The sequence below is a fragment of the Perca fluviatilis genome, chromosome 19, assembly GCF_010015445.1.
Source record: "Perca fluviatilis chromosome 19, GENO_Pfluv_1.0, whole genome shotgun sequence".
NCBI classification, from domain to species: domain Eukaryota; kingdom Metazoa; phylum Chordata; class Actinopteri; order Perciformes; family Percidae; genus Perca; species Perca fluviatilis.
In genome coordinates, this window is record NC_053130.1 from 29,601,215 (window position 1) to 29,619,893 (window position 18,679).

The following is an 18,679-nucleotide window of genomic DNA, read 5'->3' on the forward strand; positions in this document are numbered from 1 at the left end:
CCTCTGCAACAGGTTAAGGAAAGAACAAAAAACAACGCCAGTACTGCGCCATCTCAATTACGTTTAGATCAGCCTACAGCAATATACACAGGCACATCATGAGCTAAAAATCTAAACTCAGCACGGCAGATATAATTTAACATTGGTCACTTAAGTTGTAAATCTTAACTAATAATATGCATAAACATTAACAGTTTTAGGAAATACTTTGACATTGAAAACAAGACCCACGCTTGCTTCAGAACTAGTAGTGTCTCTCTCATTTCAACTGTAGCCTACGGTAACATCGTAGTTTTAAACTTGTACAGAATAACAGTTAGGAATAAACACGGTATATGAGCTTACTTATGTCAACAAAAGTTTTCAGACACCACCATCAAAAAGAAATAAAAAAATAAATCACTTTTCAGGATGCTATTTCCTTCTTTTTTTTCTTTCAGAGCTAATGCTCACGTTTCTCCCTCTGCAACAGGTTAAGGAAAGAACGCAGCCCGGTCTCATGGAAGTTCGTGTAAATGTGACGTTATTTGAATCTATTGATACGTGTTCACGGAGACGTTTTTGTCGTTTTTTACGTGGTGGACAACACGAAAATGTGAAGTAATGTATTTCAATGGGAAGCATATTTCGTGGCCACAGAACGAAATTGTAGGGAGTAATATAAAAAGCCGAAAATCCGCGTAGGGAGGTTGGTCGGGGTGGTGGATGGGTCAAACAACACAGGACTTTCACCCGGGCGAGCGGGGATCGCGTCCCGTTTGCGGCGCTTTGTTTCCCAGGGATGGCGTCCCTGCGTGTGGCGTTTTGTCCCATGTGTTACTGTGGCGCGTCTCCCGGCGTTTAAGGCGCCCTTTCCCCGGCGTTTAAGGTGCCCTTTCTCCGGTGTTTAAGGCGCCCTTTCCCCGGCGTTTAAGGCGCCCTTTCTCCGGCGTTTAAGGCGCCCTTTCCCCGTAAGTTTTTTCCTAAACCCAACCTCCACCATCCTGTTATTGTGGGGCGTCCCCAGCGGGCCGTCTCGCGGGCGCCTCCCGGCTTATGGAGCATCCTTTTCAGCCGCCTCTCGGCGTCCTTTCCCCGAGAAAATAATGTGACATTTACACGTAAAAAATAACGTGACAGTTACACGTAAAAAACGAGAAAAACGTCTCCGTGAACACGTATCAATAGATTAAGAATAACGTGGACATTTACACGAGACCGGGTTAAAGAACGACACCAGCGCTGTGCAGCTGCCACCTAGAGGGCATTACTCTTGTTATGTAAGCCATATGAGCTGATCAGTCATTTGCTCAATCAACTGGCACAGTTTGTCACTAGCTGAAGTGGTGTTCATTAATCAATATACCAAAAATGAGTACATTCAAGTTATTTCAGGTGTGATTTTTAAAACTATGCCTAATTACAAATAAAACAAGACTTGTCCATCAGTTGTCTTCTTTGTAAGAAAATGATAACAAATTCAGTTTGTTCTTTCTGACCCACAGATCTATTTGATACAGAACTGTTTCTGGATGTTTTGGTGCCCTACTCTGATTCTTACATTATCCAAGTTTCTGATTGTCTGTGGAGGAGGCTATGTGACTCCTCCTAGACAGTCTTTGTCATTAATGCACTGTGGGGTATCTCACTTTCATTTGTGAATGTCCTCATCACATTTTATCATCCAATATTTATTGATTACTATTTCCCATGTAGCACATAAGTCATGTTGTGGGAGGAACCTCAGGGGAAGCATTTAGAGTATCCTCAATATTGAAGTCTTAACTTTAATGTTCATATTTATTACATATCTATTCTGCATTACTTTTTACATGACTGTGGGAGGACACCGGAGAAATCGCAAACTTCTTTTAGGGCGCATTCAGAGTCAGACCAAAGCAAGCAGTAATGGACTGGGATCAAAAAACGGCCCTGGCATTTGCAACACACCAGACCTATTTTTGTCAATAACCTAGCTTGGAAATGAGTAACTCTGCCTTCCGAGTGAATCTTTCCACGCACTTTGCCGCAGTACAATCTTGAATAGGCTATTTGTGGCTGCATGCATAAAATAACTTATCAAAATTAACCAAAGACAAATTATCAGTAGTGGCCCACAGGGGGGCGGTCCTTCTGGCATTTGCCCAAATTCCAGATGGCCAGTCCGTCACTGAAAGCAAGCGATTCGCTGCAGGGTTGTGCACCGCTGAGAGTGTCACTTAAGTGGCCTATTTGTGTGGCGTCCTGTTGTGTTCTTTAGCCCCCAATGTATTACAAGTAGACCTTATATTTTACAATTATTGTTTTCCGTCAGATCGTTTTTATGATCCCATCATTTCCAAGGCAGCTTCCTTTAACTGATAGAGAAAAAGAAAAGAAAAAAGACTGTGCTTTGTGTTGGAGCTTGTTGCAGGAAACAGTCAGCTGTTGTTGCACAAACTCCTGGGCAGTTCATTACTTGTGGGGTTTTCTTTTGTGTGTGTGGCAGTGATAGAGGCAGTGATGTTACATGTTTACTGTACAGGACTCTCACACCGCCTCAGAACCTGACAAGTCTGATCACCGGTTACATGATTGGCCACCGCAGGGTGATGTTGGGTTGCGTCTATCCAAAAGTTGATTCTGTCTTAACTTTTCCCCGCTGGCTGCTACTGTTTTTTCTGGCACCACCCTGCAGCCCTCAACTGACACAGCCAAAACAGTAGCCTACCCCCATTCAAAACAAATGGGAAAACTTGTGTTTCCACCGGATGGCCTGAGTGTGTCCGAAAATAGCCCTAACCTTACTCAGATCTCAGAACAGTACTGTGACAGTCTTATTTGAATTTCATGTTTAGTAGTGAGGCACTCGTATTCTACTAATGATACAGTAAGCTTATGTTTAGGTGTGTATGTAAAGGACAGACACTAGAGGGAAGCATAGCATTTGCACAGACTACAGTCAGTATTTGTGGATGTGTGTTTGATGAGAGATATTTGTATGATCATACACATAAACCATAGACTGAATAAAATATTGAAGTGGTTCCTGTGACGTCACCTATAGGTTTGTGAAGAGACAAAATTAAGCTCAGGTGGGCAGCTCCTGGTGGCACAGTCTCCTGTAATGGCAGCCACCTGTCACTTGACCATAGGGCCTTTTCACACCTGAATGTTTGAAGCAACGTCCAGACCATGGTTCATGTCTTTGTTATATAGTAGGCCTATACATTGATGCGGTTTGTTTTGGTTTCACAATTATGCAAGCGCACTGAAGAACTATACATGACGTAATTACGTCCTGTTGTCATCACATAAGGTGAGCGGCATCTCCCAATACATGTAATTTATTGGTTAGAAGACGGGCTTCCCTGTCCTCTTGTATCCTCTCTTTGGTGTTGGAATTGTTGTGAGTTTTTCCAAATGGACTCCTGGGCCCTGTTTCACAAAAGCAGAATATATAAATCCAGGTCAACTGATAAAGCGAGGCTTGACCTAGTCTAATCTGTGCATCCTGGCTTGGTGCGTTTCACGAAGGCCAAGCCAGGCTGAGGAGGAGCGACTAAGTCGAGCCAGGCTAAAGTAATTCAGATAGATACGCGTCCACGGCTTTCCTCAAAAGACCACAAGGTCGATCACAGATTTACTGATGCCAAAATGGAGAATACGCATTGTACATACTAGGGGTGGTACGGTTCATGAAAAAACACCCGAACCGCTCGGTTCACTAGTCTCGGTTCGGAGCGTGTGTGTACCGCACGGTTCGTCAGTACACTGTTAATGTGCACTAACCTCTTACTGCCGTAGTGCCCACTTTCGACACCTATATTAAAACAGTTACTGGAAATGACGAGCGGGATGGGCATGACAAACGCAACCCATGGCAGCTGATTGGACGATTGCGTCACATGGGTCTGGCTGGTCCCAAATTTCAAAGCCAGACTGTCATGGCGGCTCGTTCAGAATCTATGTATGTCAATGTTCAGAATACGATCTCATATTGTACTAAAATAGTTTACCGAAACGTGTTTCTGAAAACATTTTAAGCGAGAAATAGGCCATGCAGTTGCTGAATCTGTCTTCATTTCAGATCGACAAAGGTCAGTTTAAAAGATTTTCATCAGATTTTGAGAGACACCGAGCCGACCGCTCCTCAAGTGGAGTGGGGTGCCGCTGCACGTCACGTCACGTCACCTGCAGAAATGTCAAGTGGGAGAGAGGCTGCCCAGAGCTGTAGGATGCGCCAGCGTCGTTTATAGTCTGGTGTGTGGGAACATTTGGGATTTCACGTTACCTATGATGAAATGAAACAATATAGAACTGCCACTGTGTGCACGTTTTGTGCAACATGCATTCAATATGCTAATTTTAGCTATATGCTGAAGTATATTCTGGAGTGATAAAGAAAAAATAAGAACCGTACTGAACCGAAAACCGTGACCCTAAAACCGTGATACGAACCGAACCGTGGGTTTTGTGAACCGTACCACCCCTAGTACATACTTTATACAGAGTGAGCAGCAGCATCTTGTGGAAGTATGGTAACGTGAAACACATTATTTAAATAAAAAGAAACACGGCCGCTGTAATGAAACAGCGAGAAAGCAAGGCAGACGTTCACGGACCGACTGAATGCGTAAGTAGCCTAAGCATATACATTTACTGACCACTGCTCTGAATTGAAACAGTCATAATCATACCATTCAAGGATTAGGCTACTAATCATTTGCACAAATTAACAGTTGTACTCTTTGCCTTAAAAGTGAGCAGAAGATAATGTTACTCAGGAAATTTACCATGAAGATCAATTTTCTACAACGCGAAAAGATGCGTAAATATCTCTTTCACTCTGTTCCTCCCTCTTTCTCATGGGCTAAAATACTAATTTCCTAAGTCATATTAACTTCCACTGCTCACTTTTAATGCAAAGTGTACAACTGTTCATTTTGCAAATGACAGTGACTCATTGAATGGTTTCAGTTAAGAGCAGTAGTTCATAAATGTATATTTTTAGACCATTCAGTCTGTCCGCTTTTATCGCGTTTTTTTGTTTTTGTTTTTTTTTATAGAGGACGAGTTTCCTTCTGTACATATTATATGCCTTTATATGCTCCCTCATATATATGGACATAGAAAATAAAGACATTAAAGAAATTGTACTCTAAAATCTAGAAACTATAAAGATAATTAAGTTAAGTGATAAATTCCATGCACACTGTAAACATGAATGGAACAGAGTGATATTCATCAGTTATTTCCCCCCAGCAAAATATAAAAAGCATTGAGGTGTCCTCTCCCTGTTGTTACATGAATGTACAGTAGCCTACATCACTAGATAGTTATTGGTCCAGTGAACTAAGACTATAATTTGTGAGGATTGTACAATTAGGATATGTTCTTAAAATTATACAAGCCTTCCAAATTATAGTCCCAGTTTACTGGACAACACAAATTGTGTGCTAAGAATGCCAAATATAATGCACATGAAAGAGGAACAAACATGATCCTTTATTGTTAAAGAATAAAAAAAAAATGAATCAACTAAAATAATTCAAGGTGCATTGGTCAACTATTGTATGTATTGCCCTTAGTAACAGACTTCATTTAAAAATGTGAAATGTTAACAACTGCCGTAATATATTCATCAAATTTCTAACAACAATATGAACAGCAGTCTTTATACAGCAATATAACAGTAACAATGACTGTCACATGAATAATTATTTAAAAAAAGAATGGTCACAACTTTAAATAATAACTTAGTACTTAAATGAACAGCAATATGCACCTGTTGTATTTTAATGCAGGCGGATAACAATAAGGTAAAACCACTGATGGGTGAACAGAAAAGGCTCCAGGATTAAATAAATCCTGGCTGTTAGCCTGGTCAGGAGCAGGCTAGCTACACAGAATAAATCTCCATGGTGATTTATGTGCCTCCGCTTTCGTGAAACCGAGTCAAGGCTAAATTCATCCAGGATAACGGGGAAATCCCGGCTTAATCCCTTATCTTGGTTTTGTCAAACAGGCCCCAGGGTGGTATTTCAGGTAGGTTTAACAAACTCTGAGTCTAACCCTGATGTCTGAGTTGATTTACCCTGAGATGGGAAACTCTGAGTTTTCGGTTCCAGAACAGCTGATATGAGTTGGTTCAATCAACTCCGAGTAGGTTCACCACCACAATAAAAAGGCAGCATGAATGGAGCCATGATTCTACGATTCACCATGGTAACAACCACAAAGAAACGGGTCGGCGGAAATACTCATGCTCACATACAGCGAGGTTTTAAAAAAGCAACACTGTGTTGCTTTTTTAAAAACTCGCTGTTTTTAAAAGAGAGAGAATTTGCATGGGAGAAAATTGCTGCTAGAGTAAATGCATATATTCCAATATAGTGTATATCATGTTTAATCATAAGTATAGCCTAATATTACTGGTGAAATGTTATTGAACCTATAATCTATTTAATTTAGGTGCAACACTGGGGACAAAAAAGTACTACGCCTACTAATCCCATTCTGAGGCTGCAGCACCATCATTAACAGAATTATAATGCATAAACATTTATTTCAAAGGGTAGGGGAGAGCCGGGACAGTTGAAACACTTTTTAATTAAACGTAATTTACAAAGCGATCGTATCGCACTGAAAGCTAATATTTTGTCACTAGCAACCTACACCTGTCATCTGTCAAATACAGTTGCATTTTCAGCTTTGAACAAAACCGTTCAGGAATTATTACAGCAAAAGTGGGGTGTGTGTAATGTTTCATTCGTCCCTCCTGGTCGGGATGACCAAAAGGTGTTATTTTAGATAGATTGTTGCTGGGCTATACGTCTTTGTGAATATCTGTTAACAACTCATTGCCGTCACCTTGACACTTGTGTATGAAGCGGTTTTTGAAATATCATGCACTGTGGATGATTCTGCCATTTTTATAGCTGGATCATGCTTTGTATCATGTTTCCATTGTGGAAAATGTCGTTTCACTAGGTTTTTACGAGGGTTAGGTCACTGCACATCCAAATAAGTGCCCTTAACGACCCACAGCCCGTCAGTCTCCATAGGATAACAAGGGAAAACTCGACCCCTTACCTGGTGGGGCCCAAATATATTTTCATCTTTCTAAAACTGCTTTTCCATGTCTCCCCTTCATAAATTATTGTATAAACAGATATTTGTGCATTTACTTAAAATACATGGAGTTACAGCCAGGTCGGGGACAGTTGAAACAGCTGTTTCAACTGTCCGACATAGACATATGCCATTATAACCTGTTTTGCTTTCCATGTAAACAAGCGTGCAATATGAAAGTCTGGAATTGTGGAGAACACTAAATGGTCTACTGAACCTTTAAATGAAAAACACTCATTAATAATTGAAAAAATTTAACCGCTAATGAAGTTTACTTTCGACCATCAAAACTTGTTTATAGCCTGTAACTCTGTGATAAAAGGAAATAACAGGAAGATATTTGGCTGATAGAAGGATGTTAACATGCTCTATCTTTTGACCTAAGGAAGCCGGTCTATCATCATTGCACTCGGAGAAAACTGGAATGTTTCATTCGTCCCGCGTTTCAATCGTCCCGGCTCTCCCCTACCTCATTCACCTGCAATACAGTGGAACTCCTTTTAAAAACGTTTAAAACACATTTCAGAGCGAACGAGTCACTCTTCTGACGGCACTTTGCTACAGTGGCTTTACTAAAATGCTCCACATCACCAATGTTAACGCCATAAACGTAATGCGACACAAATAATCTGCTGGGATGTAAGAGCATAGATGGGTGACGTAACGTTAGTGATGAGAACAGATAAGGTTACGTAGGCTACATAACTGATCGACTGGGAAGAAAAACTGCTCAAATAGGAAGTTATCTAAAAATTAAAATGTCGGGGTTTCAATATCCTCTCCCGACATATAACTCCCTGCGAAGTAAAGCAGCTTCTTCATCAACAGTATCGTTGACAAAAGGAAATGCCATGTTTTGAGAAATAAAACGTTTTCTAGTTTGCCTAAAATGGTTAATAAACCAACATATATTTTTTTTTATTCATGCCGATAACAAACTGCGCTAAAATGCGCCTGATACAAACTGAATGAATGAATGAGGAAATGAAAGAGTGCTGTGTCAGAGGGAGGAGACTGAGAGAAACTCAAGGTTTCTTGAAGAAAACCTGCTCCCGACCAGGTTAGGTTCACAGGCTCAGTTACTATGGTAACTGAGCCTGTGAACCTAACCTGGGTAACTGACTCTGAGGTTACAGTACCTCTCTTTCTGAAACAGAAGACCCAGAATTTCCCTCATCTCAGGGTTAACAAACTAAACCTGCTTTCTGAAATACCACCCTGCTCTCACCATGCTACCGCAGCTTGTTTTGTTTTGTGCAATGTTGAGAAGCAAGACACAGGAACTTTACTTGGGTCTTGAGGAGTTATAGTTTTCATGACACAAAAAACAGTGAAGGACTTCTGTCCAGATTAGGGCCAAATAACTTGGGACATTCTTGCTCACAAGTGCGTGTGTTTACCTTCAAATTTGTGTTCGGCATTGAGCCCCTTTATTAGTCATCATGGTCTCCAGCAATGGAAACCACAGAACCTGTGAGGAAGTAAAAAGAATGAATGAGGAGACACCATCTCGTCTTCTGCTGCAGGCAGTCACAGTGCTGCTGCACAGTGGACAAAGTGGGAGAGAGCTGCTGCGCTGTATGAAGGAGTTGTGGACTGCATGCATGGGAATGAATTACAATGGAAATATATCAGAATATATATATATATATATATATATTTGTATGTTGCTAAGAGGGTCTAAAATGTCTGGTGAGAAAGTCGCCAGGTTAGCAACACTGTCCACAACATTACTGCTACAGGCAGCTTCCTGATTTCCATAACTACGGAGCAAAATCACAGAACGTGTGTGCATTAATTGCGCGTTAAAAGAATATGTGGCATTAAAAGGAATTTGCGTTAACTTGTCATAAACGAGTTCATTTTGCCAGCCCTAATATTTATATATATATATATATGTGGATATTTAGTGCTAAGAAAAAGAAAGTGAACCCTTTGGAATTACCTACATTTATGCATAATTCATCCATAAAATGTGATCTAAATATAGACAAAAACATCCATGGTAGCTAGTGAGTGGTCATGGTGTATAGCTGTCCACTGCTGCTATACTTAGTATGGGTTAAATGTAGTAGTTGAATTTTAGTACATTGTACTTGTGTATGTGACAAATAAAAATAAAGTTTCTATGTAAACTTGTAAAATTATCTTTTTGACAAATTGGCAAACTCATGAAATATATCAGTATTAAAAATCCAATAAAAGACATTCATGAAATATCAAGAAGATTATACTGTTTTGTAAGGCAAAATGGTCACAAACTCCTTCTGGCCAATGTGGAGATGTGATCAACACATGCAGGAAACATGAGGTTGATCACTGATGTAAATACGGGTTAACTAGTGTTGTAATTGCGACTTTGAAGAATATCAGACCCCATTTTCTAGCTGAATGATGCAAAAATGCAGGGAAGTCCAAGGGGTTCACTGAGTATTTCTTGGCACTGTTTATTAGCCACTACTACTTTAGAGCCTTGTATTGTTGTGTCAAATTGTTAAATTATGAATAATTAGTTAATTAATAAATCTAAGGATTGATTACTCCGTAGGGGTTTTGTAGCTACCTCTAACAAGACAGCAAAAGCTCCATGAACATCTCCCTTCTTCTCCAGCAAATAAGCTGTAGCCTCATTGTGGTGGTACTTCTGTGTTATCTAGAGCAAGGGTCTTCAACGTTTTTTTAGCCAAGGACCCCTTAACTGAAAGAGAGATGGAGCAGGGACCCCCTTCTACATACAGTATATTGTATAAAATGAAGTTGCATATTAAACTGGGCCTACGTGTAGGGCGGACATACACAATGAATCCTCAGGATTAACTCCATCTGTGCAATATCTTAGTGACTACCTTACCTATAGGCCAGCAGGCCTGTCATCAGTGGGGATCTATATTTGCTAATAATATGTTGTATTCAAGTTACGACTTTTTAATTTTTGGAAAAACGTTAACAAATTATTATTATTACAATAATTTGGAGGCCCCCCTGCATTGACTCTGAGGCCCCCCTACGGGTCCCGGACCCCCTGTTGAAGATCCTAGAGAGAGAGAGAGAGAGAGAGAGAGAGAGAGAGAGAGAGAGACATGCTTTCAGACTCACAGGTTCAGTTAAGCAGTCCCCATCTGGTAATAAAATAAATACTGTTCGCAGTATGGGGCAGTTCCCTAAATAGGTACATTTTCATTATATCATTACATCCTTTAATATACAAATATTTTGATGCTATTGTGACAGTTGTTTTATTTACCTGTCGGCCATTTCATTATGTGATTGAATATTTAATTACTAATAGTGTAGTCTGAATCAACGGAACTTCATTTCCAGGATAATTGCCTGATATCCGATGTGATGTCCCTCACCTTTCGCTCTCTGTGTGTTGCAGTTCTCAAAATCCCTTCAGCTATGGGAAACAACAACAAACTTCGAGCTAGACGATGAAAATACATTTTAAAAGAACATTTAGATCATGCAAAAAGGCAGGACTGCATGGTTCTTTCGGGTAATTATTGTACAGATTTACAAAGAATATGTTTAAGGCATTTACAGTAAGAGTACTGGGATATTTTGGGACCGATTGGCGGGATTGCTATGGACAAAGTACACACGGCTTCATTTAATATTTTATGTGACATTTTCTTTTCCAGGGTACAAATTTCCCACCCAAACAAGTTCCTTCCCAAGACTATTTTGCAGAGCCACTGTTGTGGCTGTAGTGTAGCCAGACCTTACTCCACAACGCTGTGGATATAGGTCTGGCAATGCGAGACTAAGGTGCAACTAACTGAAAATAGTTGTACCCCTACCAGCCATCTCAGCTAAGCACTTACAGAAGGGTGGGTAGCAGTTAAACCAGTTGAACCAGTCTAACTTGCTCAGTCTAACTCTTTTCAGGGCGAGGACAGAGAGTAACAGCATTCCGCTGACTGTGGCTTCTTAAACCAAAAAGATCCCTGTACGAGACTTGCACTTATTATTCTGAAGTTAATAAACCACCTTAAACGAGATAAGCGGTTTGTCTTCTGTCCTGACTGACCATTTGGACTTCATCAGCACCAACAACTGGTTTTGCCTTTTTTTCAACTCTGCAGATCATACAAAGGTAAGTATACCTTTATTAATACTTTTAGATATTAGACATTCAGAGTATGGGCTAATGTTGCTAATATTTCATGACATTTATTTCCACATGGATATGTTTTTATCTATTTTTAGATTTAGTCTTAGTCTTAGTCCTGAGATCAAAAGTTAATGTGTGTTTTTAGTCATGTTTAGATTACTTCATCCTCATCCATCAACATTATAGTTAGTTAGTTGGAATGCTGTTCAACAGCATTCCAACTATTGTTATTTGGTTCTTTATTTATTCTTATTCCGTATGTTTTTTGTCTCTGTGTAACTTCTGCATACTTTCAGCTATTAAAACCATTCAACTTTTAAAATGTTCAGCTCTTTCAGCTAATAATGGGACTTCTTCAACTTTTTTTTCTACTATTTCTACTTTTTAAAATATTAGGCTTTTTAACACTTTTTTTAACATTGAAGTGAATGAGAGCATGCTTCAAAACCTTAAAATCTTCTTCCGCTCCCAAAATTTTCGGCTCCTTCATATTTTCACCTACAGACGCCAAACAAACTTTAAAATGTTCACAAAATATTCTACTGCTTTTCAGTTTGATATCTTTTACAGTTTTTCTGAAAAAGCTGTTTAAGTTTAGTGATCATTTCAGGAAATTTTATCGATTAAACAGAGTGTGTATTGGACTGCTTAGAGTGATGATGTCATCATCCAGAGTGTGAAGCTTCAAAAGAATTATCTTTGTCCCTTCTCTATAAATTGCTCTCACACCCAAAATATCTACTTGTCATACACAATTTATTCATCAAAACGTAGCTATTTTTCTCTAGTTTCAGCCAATGTGCTCAGTTTTGTGATACGCCTTTTTACTTTTGGCTCAGTGAGCTTCCAAATGACAACAATTAAAAAAACTTCTCCATTCGCAGCCATATTAAAAATCCTGCACATTTCCCAGTGAAACACAGAACAAACCACTTTTTTAAATCGCTGATATGCCCACATTTGTACATTTATCCATATAAATTTTATACCGATACGTTCACAAAGGCCTTGTGGTAATCAGGATGACGTCATTTGACTGATAGCATTTATCGTTTTGGCAGTCTGAGCCTTTATTGGAGAGGTTGCTCTCAGTGTCTGAATTGCTGCAGTATGCTACAGGAGACATATTAAGACCAGGTGCGATCGTTAACAGATGAAAGTGATCTCATCACAGACATCAAAGGATGTTTACAAACACGGCCACAGGCAATCAATCTCTCTCTCCATCACTCTTTTTTTTTTTTTTTTTTTTTTTTTTTTTTTTTTTTTTTTTTTCTCTCTCTCTCTCTCTCTCTCTCTCCTCCCTTCTCTCTCTCTCCTCATCTCCTCTCCCCTTGCTCCTTCTGTCTCTCCCTCCAGGGTCATTTGTGATTTGTGATTTCATCCATGTATATATCCTGTTTCTTTTCAGGCAATATATCCACCTCTCAGCTCTTTAGGGTCATGCTTGTTTGTTCTACACAATGGATATGGCTGATAATAATACAAAGTATTTAAACTTTCAGCCTCTCTCACACTCTCTCACTCATTAGTGTGGGGATTAATGATCATAGAGAGGCTTTATAAGTACTGAAGGAACAGTACTTGTATTTCCTGAAGATAGTGCAGTGGTTATGACCCATTGCTTTTGTGTGGGTGACCTGGGTTCAAATTCTGCTGTGGCACATCAATCAATGTGTCCCTGACCAAGATGTTATTTGATTTTTTCAACTACTCTCACTACTTCAACTTATTCTTACGGATTTAAGCTATTCATCTGTTTTATTTTGCAAACACACACACATGCAAACACACACACACACACACACACGCAAACACACACACACAGACACATATACACACACACGCAAACACACACACACAAAGACACAGACACACAGATACACAAACACACATAGACACACACACACAAACGCACATAGACACAAACACAGACAAACACACACATGCACAGACAGACACAAAAACACACACACACACACACAGACCATACACAAACACACACACACATAATTTAAAAGTTAATTTCAAGACCTCAAACTTAAATTGTTTCAGTAAACTTCAGATTACATAATAAACTAACAATCCATATTTAGGCAATTTCGATGCCTTAATATGAATCAAACTATTTTTTTCCAACATCCTTGTCATAAATGCATTTCATTTTTTGTTTTCAATGCAAAGTTGTTCAGCCCCCTTCTTTTCAGGCAACTAACTTATTTAGGTAATGCAGTTTAGACATTTTTCTAGATTTTTCAGCAGCACTATGCAATGGATTTGGGCTTTACAGTTTTTTTTCGATTGCTAAACGATAGTGGGCACAACTGGAGTCACATGTGCAAAACGCTAACTACAGTCTGCACAGCAGCAGTTCATGTGGACCAGACTCTAGTTCGTTTGTCATTGCTTGAACACAGTTTTCAAAACTCTACACACTTATCCAATGACTTTAACCACAACGTGCACAACACTGTAGATTTACACCACTTTGTTCAGATGCTAACACACTGCTGTCACAACTGTTAACCACACATTCAAAACAGAATAGATTTCCGTCTGGTGCCTATCAAACACTGCTGATTGCAATTTTAGCTGAAAGCCTAAGCAGGTGTCTTGTTTTAGACTAGTTAGTGAACATATACGATATTTATTCAGAAAGACGTTTTTTTGTATACAAACACCAAATACAGTTTTTTCCGATTGCTAAACGACAGTGGGCACAACTGGAGTCACATGTGCAAAACTCAAACTACAGTCTGTACTACCTACAGTCACCTGAGCTAAACAGTTCACATCAACTGCAAAACTCATTCAAAGCAACACAACTCTTAACACACGTCTCAAACAGTATGCACAGGCCTCACTGAGACAACACAAACTGTCACTCAGAACACACTGATGGTAAAAACACTAGCCTCAAACACCAATACAGAAATTACAAACTTTTTCATCTTTACAGTTTGAACAATTTGAGTGACTTGACACTACTCAACAGTTTATTTAAAGAACAAATATAGATTGTTTAGCATACCAATTTTTACATAAGGTAAACAAGAAGGAATGAAAATCAGCAGTTTTCTTCAATAAAGTATTTTGTCTCTAGTAATTTATGGAATTACTGGGGAAAAAAAACTAAAGGTACATAACAGTACCAACGAATAGTGTGACTAATCCTGCCTCTCTCCAACATCATGTGGCAAGTTTTCTTCATCACATTGGATGTCTTCATCATCTCTAAATACAAATGAATGTGGTGTTTCTATTGCTTTCACCTCCATTACTTTCTGAAAAACAGTAATAACGCAGTTACTATTGTATCTCAGTGAGGATTGTTCATAGTGTTTGGCTGCACTGAGCCTGTTTTGAGATGTGTGTTAAGAGTTGTGTTGCTTTGAATGAGTTTTGCAGGTGATGTGAACTGTTTAGCTCAGGTGACTGTTGGTAGTGTAGACTGTAGTTTGAGTTTTGCACATGTTACTCCAGTTGTGGCCACTGTCGTTTAGCAATCGGAAAAAAATGTAAGATTTTTCATACAATTTGTTTCATATTTCTGCATATGTGAGTCATTATCAGTTAGAACATATACTCAGACCTCACAATGTTCTACATATTTTGTCATTATTCAACCTTTAAAGCCAACAGTTCAGTTTATGCCCCAATAAAAAATTTTTAAATAAATTTAAAAAAAAAAAAAATAAACCTTCCCTTTTCAACTATTCTCACTACTTCAACTTCTTCTTACAGATTTAAACTATTCAACCAGTTTAGCTTTAGCAATTCAGCTATTCAGCATTCCCACGCATTTTCTGCAGGAAATGCATTTTCTAGTCAGTTTAGACATCCATTAATTTAACTTAAAACCATTAGCTTCTGTCATATACTATACACAAAATAAAGCAAAGACAGTGAACTCTGTTAAACAAGCAAAAAAAAAAAAAAAGACACATAATTACAATTGTACAGCCACATTTAAGTCAAAAGTCCTGTTTATGTACTGTTTTAAGAAGTTGGCCTTGGCTCTAGGAATAACTAATTGTTGTCTATGCACAAACAGAGGGGCATATACAACACAACTTTGAGAGTTCACACCGAAAGTCCTTTTGTGTTCCAGAGCAGCTCTGCTCAAAGGAAGAAATAAAAATAAAAATACACACAGAGCTAGACAACAATTACACATATAGTACAAAGATGAAGACATATCAACAGCCATGGCAAAGAACCATGTTTTAAGATAGATTAGGATCAAGATCTTAAATGGCAGCAAACTGATTTTGGTTCATAGGATAGACTGATGTATAAAAGAGTTCTTAAGCTTGTTGTATCTAAACGAAGGGACTCTAAATTGCCTGTTAGAAAGATATGTTAGAATATGTATGTGATTGACCAGCACACTCTTCAAGAGCTGAAAAAGATTTAGATATGCTTACAAAATATAAATTTCCTCAAGAAAACAAGTTGATGGGAATGTAATCTGGCTTCAACTGAGAGCCCAAACAGTATGTAATGTACATCAATACTACTACTACTACTACTACTACTACTACTACTACTGACTAACTGAAATTATTCTGTTTTGTCTGTAGTTCACAGCCAGCCTCTTCCACCACCACACCTCATCACGATGCCTCATCGCCTCTGCTCTGTCGAGATTAAAAACAACTCTGCCAGCTACACTCTTGCCAACCCAAGGTGATGCATTGCTTATGTACTTGACTTTTTCTGAAGGTATTGAAAGTACATTTTTAACCAGACTTAAGCACTTCCCTGGGTTGTATTAGTTGTATTTTCTAACAGCAATCACAAACACTGAAAGCAAAGACTATAATACACAGCAGCAACAAGAAAGTCATATAGGTAGTTAGGGAAATGCTGTAGGCTAGTCAGTATGTGACAACAAAAATAAATAAAGCATCTTCACTACTTTGACAACAAACATGTTGCATTTAAAGACAAAAATACAGAAAGTAAATAAAACAAGTAAGTTTACAGAATGGACAGAAAGATGACAATAGTAGGTAGACAGATTGCATTAATCAACTTGCAGGTGCCGCCACTTCAAGCTACATTGTTCTCATTAGCAAAATTGACTTTACTCAAGTACTTACTGTCCATTTTCAAATGAAAAAGCTGCATGCTCCCACACACTACTCTGCTTTCCTTTTAGTCCTTTTTAGAATTTTTGCAAAAAAACAATAAAGTTTATCAGTTTAAACATTAAATATCTTGTATTTGTAGTGTATTCAATTGAATATAGGTTGAAAAGGATTTATAAGTGGAATGCTCAGCTGTGTGTATAAGGTCACATTAGTGTAAGACTGTTAAGCAGTTGAGATAACAGACTCTTTGAGGGTGCATTCGCGTGCTTGTAGGAAAAGACACAAAAACCTACCAGTGAATGTAAATATCAATGGTATGATTTGGAAAGTAAGATTTCTGCAAGAACCTGTCTGATATGATGCGCCTCTCTGTGTTCAGGGTGTTCACTGAGAGCGGCCACTGTGAGTTCCCTCTGCCACCGATGGTGGGTCCCTACTCCCCTGCCAGCGCATTGTTCAATAAGCACATGGGCAGTGCGACCTTTTCAACCCCAACCTCAACGACTACAACCACGTCGTTGCCGTCATGTTCTCCGTGCCCTACGACCGAAACCTCTACTCCAACTGGTTTGCTGTGGGGATCCTTGACAGAGGATACAACTGTGACTACGATCTTTATGATATGATGTATAATGGATATGAAAATAATTTTGTAAGAGGAAAGGCTGATGGCTCCTGCATTTCTTTTCAGGGTGATTATGCTATTGTCAGTGCTTCCATGTCAGACTCAGGTGAAGCAGTCCTGAGGGTGGATATCAGTGACATTGGCATGTATTAAGTCAGTAGGAGGAAGATCCTACTCTTGTTATGTAAGCCATATGAGCTGATCAGTCATTTTAATAAAATATTTGAGTATGTGTGAAGCTCAATCAACTGACACAGTTCATCACTAGCTGAAGTGGTGTTCATTAATGTACCTAAAATATGAGTACATTAAATAGTAGTTATTTCAGGTGTGATTTTAAAACGCTGATGCCTAATTACAAATAAAAAACAAGACTTGTATGTGTCCATCAAATTATGTCCTCTTTGTAAGAAAATAATAACAAATTCACTGTGTTCCTTCTGATACATAGAGATCTATTTGATACAGAACTGTTTCTGGATGTTTTGGTGCCCTACTCTGATTCTTACATTATCCAAGTTTCTGATTATCTGTGGAGGAGGCTATGTGACTCCTCCTAGATAGTCTTTGTCATTAATGCACTGTGGGGTATCTTACTTTCATTTGTGAATGTCCTCACCACATATTATCATCCAATATTTATTTTGATTTTGATTACTATTTCCCATGTTATATAACTGGCAGCACATAAGGCCTGTTGTGGGAGGATGTCAGGGCAGCATTTAGAGTATCCTCAAGTAGTTCATATTTATTACGTATGTATTCGGCATTACGTTTTACATGACTGTGGGAGGACACCGGAGCACCCGGAAAAATCGCAGACTTCTTTTAGGGCACATTCAGACCAAAGCAAGCGATTCGCTGCAGGGTTGTGCACCGCTAAGAGTGTCACATAAATGGCCTATTTGTGTGACGTCCTGTTGTGTTCTTTAGCCCCCAATGTATCACAAGTAGATCTTATATTTTACAATTTGTTATGGTTTTGGTCTTGTCTTATTTTGATAGTCTGTTTTCTGTGTTGTCTTTTGCTCAGTTTCCTGTTTTATTTTGAAGTCTCTGGTTTTCTGTCTTGTCTTGTCCGATCTACTTCCTGTCTTGTGTTTCCCTCCTTTTTTGATTGCTTTGCCCAGCCTAATGTGTTTCACCTGTTTTCCAGCCCTTGTGTCACCTATCTTGTGTTTTCTCGTTATTCTGTGTATTTAGTCTGTGTGTTTCCCTTTGTCAGGTCATTTTGTGTGTTTGGTTGTTTGTACCCTACCGTGTTCAGTCCGGTCTCCTCGTCTGTGAGTTTTTGTCTTTCGTTTCTGTTACTGGAATTTTGGACTCCTTTTTTGTTGTTTGGACTCCTGCCTTTAATAAATCCTCCACTGCAAACGTCCTCCTGCCTGCCTGCCTGCTCTCTCTGCATTTTGGGTCCGCCATTCCCTACTCCTCCCTGCTACACCTGACATAATGACCTGACATCATGGACCCAGCGGAGAAACTTCTTTTCACCAAGAAGGTGTTGGAATTTGGCTGGACTGTGCAGTGTTTGCTCTGCTCTGAGCCAGACCGGCACCCTCCTCTCCTGGAGAAGCTCACCATTCAGCGACAGTGGTTGGCAGAGAGGCCTTGGGTGAGTCACTTTGTTCCCCAGCTGGAGGAATTCAAGCTCGTGCTAGAGCATTTTCTACAAGCCACCCCCAGTGACTCACCCACCACCAGCCTGCCTCCTTCCCAGTCGGCCAACACCGTAGCCGTCGGTGTGTGCTT

At 39.3% G+C, this 18,679-nt stretch overlaps 1 pseudogene; it reads left to right on the forward strand.

The window, feature by feature from the left end:
- Nucleotides 1-10,806: 10,806 nt before the first annotated feature.
- On the forward strand, nucleotides 10,807-17,874 carry LOC120547722 (annotated as a pseudogene).
- The last annotated feature ends 805 nt before the right edge of the window (nucleotides 17,875-18,679 follow it).